At 32.4% G+C, this 8323-nt stretch overlaps 1 protein-coding gene across 1 annotated transcript in view; it reads right to left on the bottom strand.

Moving 5' to 3' along the window:
* LOC127710717 (uncharacterized) overlaps positions 1 to 8323 on the bottom strand; it is a 132056-nt gene that overhangs the window by 49500 nt on the left and 74233 nt on the right. The window lies entirely within an intron of this gene.

Raw genomic sequence — 8323 nt, 5'->3', positions numbered from 1 at the left:
CTGGAATGTTACATTCAATTTCAAATACACATATACACGTGTTGCATTCGATAAATTGTTGAAATGGTGTATTAAAACTGATGATTGATGATTTTGAAATATTTATTCTTTCAACAGATTTATCTAACAAAAACTTTTCTGCATAAACGTTGATTTACTTTGTTATCCCCCCCCCCCCCCCCCCCCCCCCCCCAAAAAAAACAAAAACAAAAACCAATGAATTTGGCCCACCCTCCTTACGTTCTACATTAGTTTTGATTTGTTTGGTTGGCTCTACCTATTGTATTTATTGTTAATTTGTTCTCGTCATGAACACGCATGAAATATTTGTCACTGGGCTTTAAGCTACCAACAATCAATCAATCCTCAGATATATATAAATTAGACTGGTCTTATAATTTCCAACATGGAAACTACCTGTTTGGGTTTAGTGGTAGTACTTCGCTTGTGTAAATTATAGAAAGACGTGTGTATATTTCAAACTCTGTTTACTATACTGACTAGAGACGTTATGCATACAATAAGCGTAATAATGATATGATGTTACAATACGTTACTTTAGTATTACATTGAAGACCCATTGGTGGCCTTCGGCTGTTGTCTGCTCTTTGGTCGGGTTGTTGTCTCTTTGACATATTCCCCATTTCCATTCTCAATTTTATTATGAGGAAAAAAGACTGAAATCGACACTACATATAAGTTTTGAGGTCACCATCACGAATTGGTTGATTGATACGATGTATCGTTGTCTCAAATTACTAGCGACATATTTTCGAGGTCTTAGATGTTTTGATACAAGTATAGTCTCTCATCTGTTTTTTACCGATTCAGTCCTAATGCCGATTTTGACATTTAGACTTAGTCTGATTTCGCATGGCGGGTTATGCATGCATAGCAGGAGACGCTTCAGGTGTGGATTTAGGGGGGCATGGGGCCCAGTCCCCCTTATGGAACTTGATATATGATAAATGCATAGACTTTTTACCAGTATCACTCCAAACGTTGGGGCCCCTTTTCCAAATCCTGGATCCGCACATGGGCTTCCCCTGTCGACGCATCCGGTCTAACTCCTTCTTGATTTTATGCAAATCCCAATTTTTTTCCCTTTTTTGTCTCTTCCTAATGAATTTACGAGATCTGAACATCGGTAAACTGCTATCGTCATAAATAGTATAAATGCAAATATCATTTAAGTTGTTTATGAATATTTTAATCATCCTTATTATTCAAACCTTTCTACCCCAATTAATGTCATGTCAACCAAGTATGTATGTTTGGGTTGTTCACACTATTTTTTTCAGTATAATGGAACTATAGTATATTCAACTGTCAACAAGTAGTAGGTTTAGTAGAAAAGAGAAATCCTGTGTTTTCAATGACAAATTGATGGTATATATAGTCTATTTGAAATACCCTGTAGATCGGGGAAGTTTGATGAAGATTTTATATTCTGCTACTCGACGTAAATGCAGCTGTGGTTTTCGTCATTATACATCACCTGGCATTTAAACAGAAGCCGTCGGGTAATCACTAAATCCATACGAAATTATATTAACTACCTAAGAGTAATCAATTGTCGAAATCTGGTGCAGTAAAATTGATACTGTTAATGGAATAATTACCACTCAGTCGATACCTCAAATTGATATTCAGATTATTAGCAATGTGATTGAACGTGCACCAAACTTTTACAAATCATTTACTGTTTAATGTCGATTCATCTCTTATTGACAAGTATAAAGTTTTTATAAAGTTTTTCTTTAACAGAATATTTTCACAGAATATTATATAGTATGCTATTGATTTTCGGTTTCTTTTTTTCATTTTGGAAGAGTAATTTAAAAATTATAATCTGAACGTAGGCATAAGTTTAATATGTGATTCATACAGTACCAGCGCAATCACAAACTCGAAATACACTCAAAATTCATTTAATTTCTTACAGAATTGATTAAAAAAGAAACAAAAACCCTAAAAAAATCCTGGAATTTTTTTGGCGAAGTTGTAATAGATGTAACATAACGTTGTTTGTTGTGTTATTGTGTATGGTTATGTGGAAAACACCTTTTTTAATGAGGAAACATGCATATATCAATGAAAAAATGGCAGGCAGAGGTATCATATGAATCCACTTACATTTACCTCAAATCATGGAAGCAGCAACAAATATATGTCATCTCCACACTTAATTTCCAAAAGAAAACAAGCTGGATTATGTTTTTCTTATCACTTGAGTAGTAAACTTTACTACTTTTACAATTATATCTCCAAGAATTGCTGTGTTGCAGTATAAAGCTGAACCAACCCGCAGCAATGAATTCGCGGGTTCGAATCTCATAGCCGGAGTTAAAACATATTTGCCTATATAAAATGTAACTTAACTTAACTTAACTTTCAATTTCAAAAAGACAAATGAATACATCCAAAAGTCAGATTAAGATATAAATTAATATTGTGTGTGCCTAATTGCACCCCTCTTTTTCTAAATTGTGACGGGCCAGGGTACACCACAGCACATGAATTATAAAATTCTGTTGCAAAGAATTTTCTCTTGTAAAGTCTAAATTTTGTTAACTGCTTAATTTTTCCTGAATTTCACGTTACTTTTGGAGAGATACCGTATAATCAATGAAAGACATATTTTCTTCAAATATAATTATCTGAAATATTCAATCAATTATCCTTCATAACAACTCAATATAGACTTTGAAGAAGCCTTGTTGCGCATGCTCTATTCAATTGAACTTGGATAGTGTTTTTGATAAGTGTAAAGGTTTAAATCGTCTAGAAAGGAAAGGGTTCATGTTTTAACTATCACTGGATCGATACATCTGCTGGTGGACTGTTATTACAAGCAAAATAACCAGTACTTCGGTACTGGAATGAACATACGGATATTGCTTGATTGTAGTTTGATTTTCTAATATTTTTAAAATCTTTTTTGATTACGAAATATATATATCGCCCTCATGCAAAGCATTGATATGTTCATAATTATAAATTGACTGTTAAGAAAACTTGAGATTTTTTCGAAATATTACTGATTTTCTACCCAAGGAATAAGTGTAAAGGTTTAAATCGTCTAGAAAGGAAAGGGTTCATGTTTTAACTATCACTGGATCGATACATCTGCTGGTGGACTGTTATTACAAGCAAAATAACCAGTACTTCGGTACTGGAATGAACATACGGATATTGCTTGATTGTAGTTTGATTTTCTAATATTTTTAAAATCTTTTTTGATTACGAAATATATATATCGCCCTCATGCAAAGCATTGATATGTTCATAATTATAAATTGACTGTTAAGAAAACTTGAGATTTTTTCGAATTATTACTGATTTTCTACCCCAGGAATAGATTACTTGTGCTTAATTGATTTGGAAAAAATTTAAGGAATTTTGAGTCCTAAATGCTGTTCAACTTCTTACTTTATTTGGTCTTTTCAACTTTTTTGTCTCAAGCCTCATTGATTAGTCTTATGTGGACGAAACGCGCGTCTTGCGTACATAATGTTAATCCTGGTATCTATGAAGAGTTTATTGATAAATTGAGGAATGAATTAGAAAAATTAATAAAAAAGTTTAAACTCCCTGAGGCAAAGTGTACCTCAGATGGGTTTGGTTATTCTTTTCGTGCTCTTTTGGACATATAACTCTTGACGTGTTTTAGTTTTTATCATCCTTAGTTTTCGAAGATTTCTATTTGAGCATTCCTGATTCCTTATGAAGATGAATCAAGAAAAGTGCTTCAGACGTTCGAATTTATTCAGCGTTTTTTCATTCGCCATAACTGTTATAACTACCATTGGATTGACACCTCTGTTGGTGAACTGTTACTACCCAGGTATATCCCCAGTCCAATGATGCCCCTCATGGGGGTGTCCAAGTAATCACATAATCACAATTTTTTTGCCAATATAATCACATAATTATTAATTATTTTTTTTAAACAAGATAATCAAATAAGCAAAAATACAGTTCTAAATTATCAAATAATCAAATAATCATGAACTATTTGGTCTGGTAAACAAATAATCACTATACAAACGACCAAGTAATCACATAATCAAAAACCCCATAAGGAGGCTCTCCAATGTGAATCGCATGACTCTAACTGCTTGAGAAAAGAATAAGGTGTAATTGACAATTCACTTGGAAACTCAACATATACTCCTACGATACTTACCAAAGATTAAACCCTGAGTAATCATATGTTTCTTATATGTTCCATTGGGATTAAAACCAAAGATGAAGAACTGGATCTTCCTTCACTGTAGTAAATATCAAAATACATGTTTTCTTACAAACGTTATATTGCTGAATCTGCAAAATGTTCCACGAAACCTCTTTCCAAATTATTAATTTCTTTTTTTAATTAAAAATCAAAGCCGGGCTTCACAGTTACTGTGAAACTTATTAGTACTGAAGGGGCGGTATGCATAAAATGGTGGATACTAAAAATTTACTAAGATTTTTTTTTAATAGTATATACAATCTAAATCTTTTTCTTTTTCCAATAGTAAAACAACATTTAACATATCTATTCTTTACACTGGTATTCCTCATTCCATACTTGCAGACCGATTAAAAGAATTAGTCCAACTTTGCTACATAAAAAAAAAAATGACCAACATAGATACAAACATATAGTTTCAAGAAGGGATAAATCGTCCTTTGTAAAAAAAAAAAAACGATTCGGATTAAAACAAAAAATTCTTTGATATTGATATCATTAAAATGCTTCATTTTGTTAGTAATTTGTAACGTTTGGAGGATGTGTTTTTTAATAAACAATCGATGTTTCCAAGTTGGGAATAAACTTTGTTCCTTTTCTTGCGGACTTGTTCCTTCATTCGTTTGAACAAGACTTCCTTCATATTTGATCTTCTCAGGAAGAAAAAAATCTAGCGTTATCCTTCAACTTTACTTTCAGCTACATAGATGATGTTCTCTCACGTAATAATTCAAAGTTTGATGCCACTGCTGGAGGATGTTTCCTCCCCGAGAGTATCGCCAGCCCAGTAATTCAACGCTTCTGTGTTGACATGAATTAATCATTTAATCAGATATGGTCGTAATAATAAATTCATTGTTAACAAAACTATTAAATTTTCGAAATACTAAGGATTTTCTACCCAAGGAATACATGACCTCAGCTGTATTTGGCAAAATCTTCCGGAAAATTTGGTCCTCAATGATCTTCAACTTCGTACTTTTATTTGGCCTTTTTAACTTTTTTGATTCGAGCGTCCCTGATGAGTGTTTAGTAGACGAAGCGCGCGTTTTAGGTACATAATTGTAAGCCTGGTATATACGATAAGTTTATTTGGTGACTATAATGAACATGTTATGCCATAAAACTTAAAATAAAGAATACCATCGATACAGTAAAGTCTATTTTATATCTTGACTTACAAAATAAAATTGACAATAAGGATTCGTGGAGAACTAAACTTTACGACGAAAAAATTATTTCACCTTCCCAATTGTGAACTTTTAATTTCTATGTAGCAGCATTCAAGCAGCGCATGCATATTGAGAAAACATATCCCAGTTGTTACGAAATTCCTGAGATTGCGTGTCCGATATCAGTCATAACAAAGATATTATACCAAGGATTTCTAGTGTTAAGGCTATATGATATTATTTCAATTAAAATTCAGTTATAAAATTTGGGAAATCCTTTAAAATTAAGGAATATAGCACCCTCATGCAAAGCTCTGATTTCTTGTCTGGTTTTGACTATACTTTAGTTCTTTTTTTTGTTTGATCAGCTCTTCAACGTTTGTACTAGGTTTTGGATTTTCATATATTTTGACCGGTCACCACTGAAGAGTTATTAATTGTCGAAATGCCCATGTCGAACGGGTAAAAGTGGTACCATTATAAATTTATATTATTAAAGTTATCCCTTCAAAAATGTTGACATACGCCATTAGAGTTGGTTTGCCGTTATGGAATATCTGTCACAGATATAAAAAAAAACAGACATGTATCAGTTGTCGTGGCCAAAATCCCATCCTCTTTTCCGATTGTGATATCACATAATTAGACTTGCCATGGAGTTTTTGCTTACCATGAGCAACACGACATGTCGAGCAGGATCTTCGTATCCTTCCGTTTTTTTTTTGTAGGTTTCGAGTTGATTAGTCTTCTATGTAGTGTTTTGAAGAGTTTTTTTTTCAAATTATTCACTTGGTATCTTCACCCTCTTTTTTTGTTTTTTTAAAGATTCTGTTCTTTTCAATCTATGCTTTTGTGAAAAAAAAATATATCCTTTACTTACCGTAAAGATGTTTGAAAACGTATAAAAAGTCACAAAAAACTTTAAAAATATAACATTAACGATACCAATTTTTCTGAGGAGGGAGTTTGAACCTTTAAAATCCATTGGTAAAAGTAGTTCTCACTTATGACTTGTTAATACTCATAGTAATATGAATGGGAATGCTTCCTTTGATCTTCGAGGGAGTTCGCTGCTGACGTATAAAAAGGTGCACATGTGCCTTAACAGGTCGGGTTTTATGTTAATGCACTATCCTATCCTCCCTGAAAACAGATTATCATATTAATGCTATATCATCACTGCCACATCTGACACAATGTGGAAATTTGGAACCCAATCAGACAATCAGCAAATGATAATATCCTTCTCATTTTTAATAATCATGATCGATTATAACAATTTTGCCATTTAATGAATGTTCGACTAAGATATTGCAGAGAAATTTTCTAGTTGTCTAAAACGGACAATTTTACCTTAAACTTTAATGATCAATAAATAAATAAAAATTCAAAAAACTTATAAGCATAATTGAAAGAAACAGGACCTGATATTCTAGGAATGAATGAATGATGCCTCAGTCGTGTCCAGAGGAATAATTTAAATGCATATTCAGGACGATGCCATTTTAATAAGATATGTTTACATTCTGCTTGGGACCGACATGCATAAAACATTTTGAATTAGCTAGGTAATTAGGAAATAAATATTCCACAGACATATCACCGTACTCCGATTAAGACACATTATATTGACTCCAAGACAATTAGTCATTGCTCTTACTATGAAATGCCATATGCCTAGAAATAAGCAGTAAAACCAATTTCAAAGTCTTGGTTTGACCAGCCAATGATCAACCGAATGCCCTACCACATTTCAGGTGAGCACCCACCCTGACTTCTGATGTGGTTGCTTACAACTTGGACGAACTACTGATTATGTAACAGCTTTAGTGCTGATTATAAAAGGAACTAATCAGAAACTTATGTCTTCAGGGATAGTATTTTTTATTAAATAATCAACATGATACTTATGTTTAATTAAAAATGTAATCTTGTAAACAAATCGTTCACACTGTAATATGTTATAAACAATGATATATTATGAAAGTTTTACTAGAATTATGCTCAACATCATTAAAAGAATACTGATTGCTCCTAGAAGCACCAGGAATACATCATCCTTAATTGATTTCTACAGACTATGGTCAGTGCAGAGAAACCATTTAACCATGGTCTGGCTATATAAACAGTGGTATGAATTGGATAAAATGTTAATCATTTAAGAAGAAAAAAACATCAAAGATATCTGGCTTAAGATTAGTAAAGCATAGATTAGTTTTAGCTAGGTGAAGCTATCTCAATGGTTGCAAAAGCAAACATGCATTATATGGACAAAATGTCACCTTAATTAAGTTAATATTAGTAAATATTATGAGGGTTATTTCTACATACTATGGGATAAGTTTTTGTTTTGCACCGAGAAAAAAGCTTTATATCAACCAAGTGGGGAAATAACCACATAGCAAGATCTATTAAATCCAAATGTCCCTCTGGCTGAGTAAAATGTTTGGTACAAATAAGATTGAACAAATATTCCTTTCCTTATTGTCACATTTACATATTATGTCTTTTTGGGTTGCTCACACAATTCTGTCAATATAAAGGAACTATAAACAATTGTCATACAAGTGGGAGGTTAAACTAGCTATAAAACCAAGTTTAACCCACCATTTTATTCGGAAAATGCCTGTACCAAGTCAGGAATATGGCAGTTGTTTTTCACTTGTTCAGTTGATTGATAGCATTTAATTTTTTTCCATTTTTATGGAATTCCCCTTTTTGAATTTGCCTTGGAGATTTTTGGTAATTTTTGTTATACTTTTTTCTATACCAAAATATACAAAATGTTTTCTTTCTTTGAAGGTATGGGGTGATTTAGTGATGCGAAACAGAATATAAATATTATGAATGAACATTGCAATAATATTCCTTATTCAATTTCGCTCATTTCAAATCAAAATAATACTAAATAGAT

This window comes from Mytilus californianus, unplaced genomic scaffold, assembly GCF_021869535.1.
Source record: "Mytilus californianus isolate M0D057914Y unplaced genomic scaffold, xbMytCali1.0.p SCAF_1, whole genome shotgun sequence".
NCBI lineage: Eukaryota > Metazoa > Mollusca > Bivalvia > Mytilida > Mytilidae > Mytilus > Mytilus californianus.
Note: the sequence above shows the minus strand (reverse complement) of the source record. Positions and strands in the feature narration are given on the sequence as shown.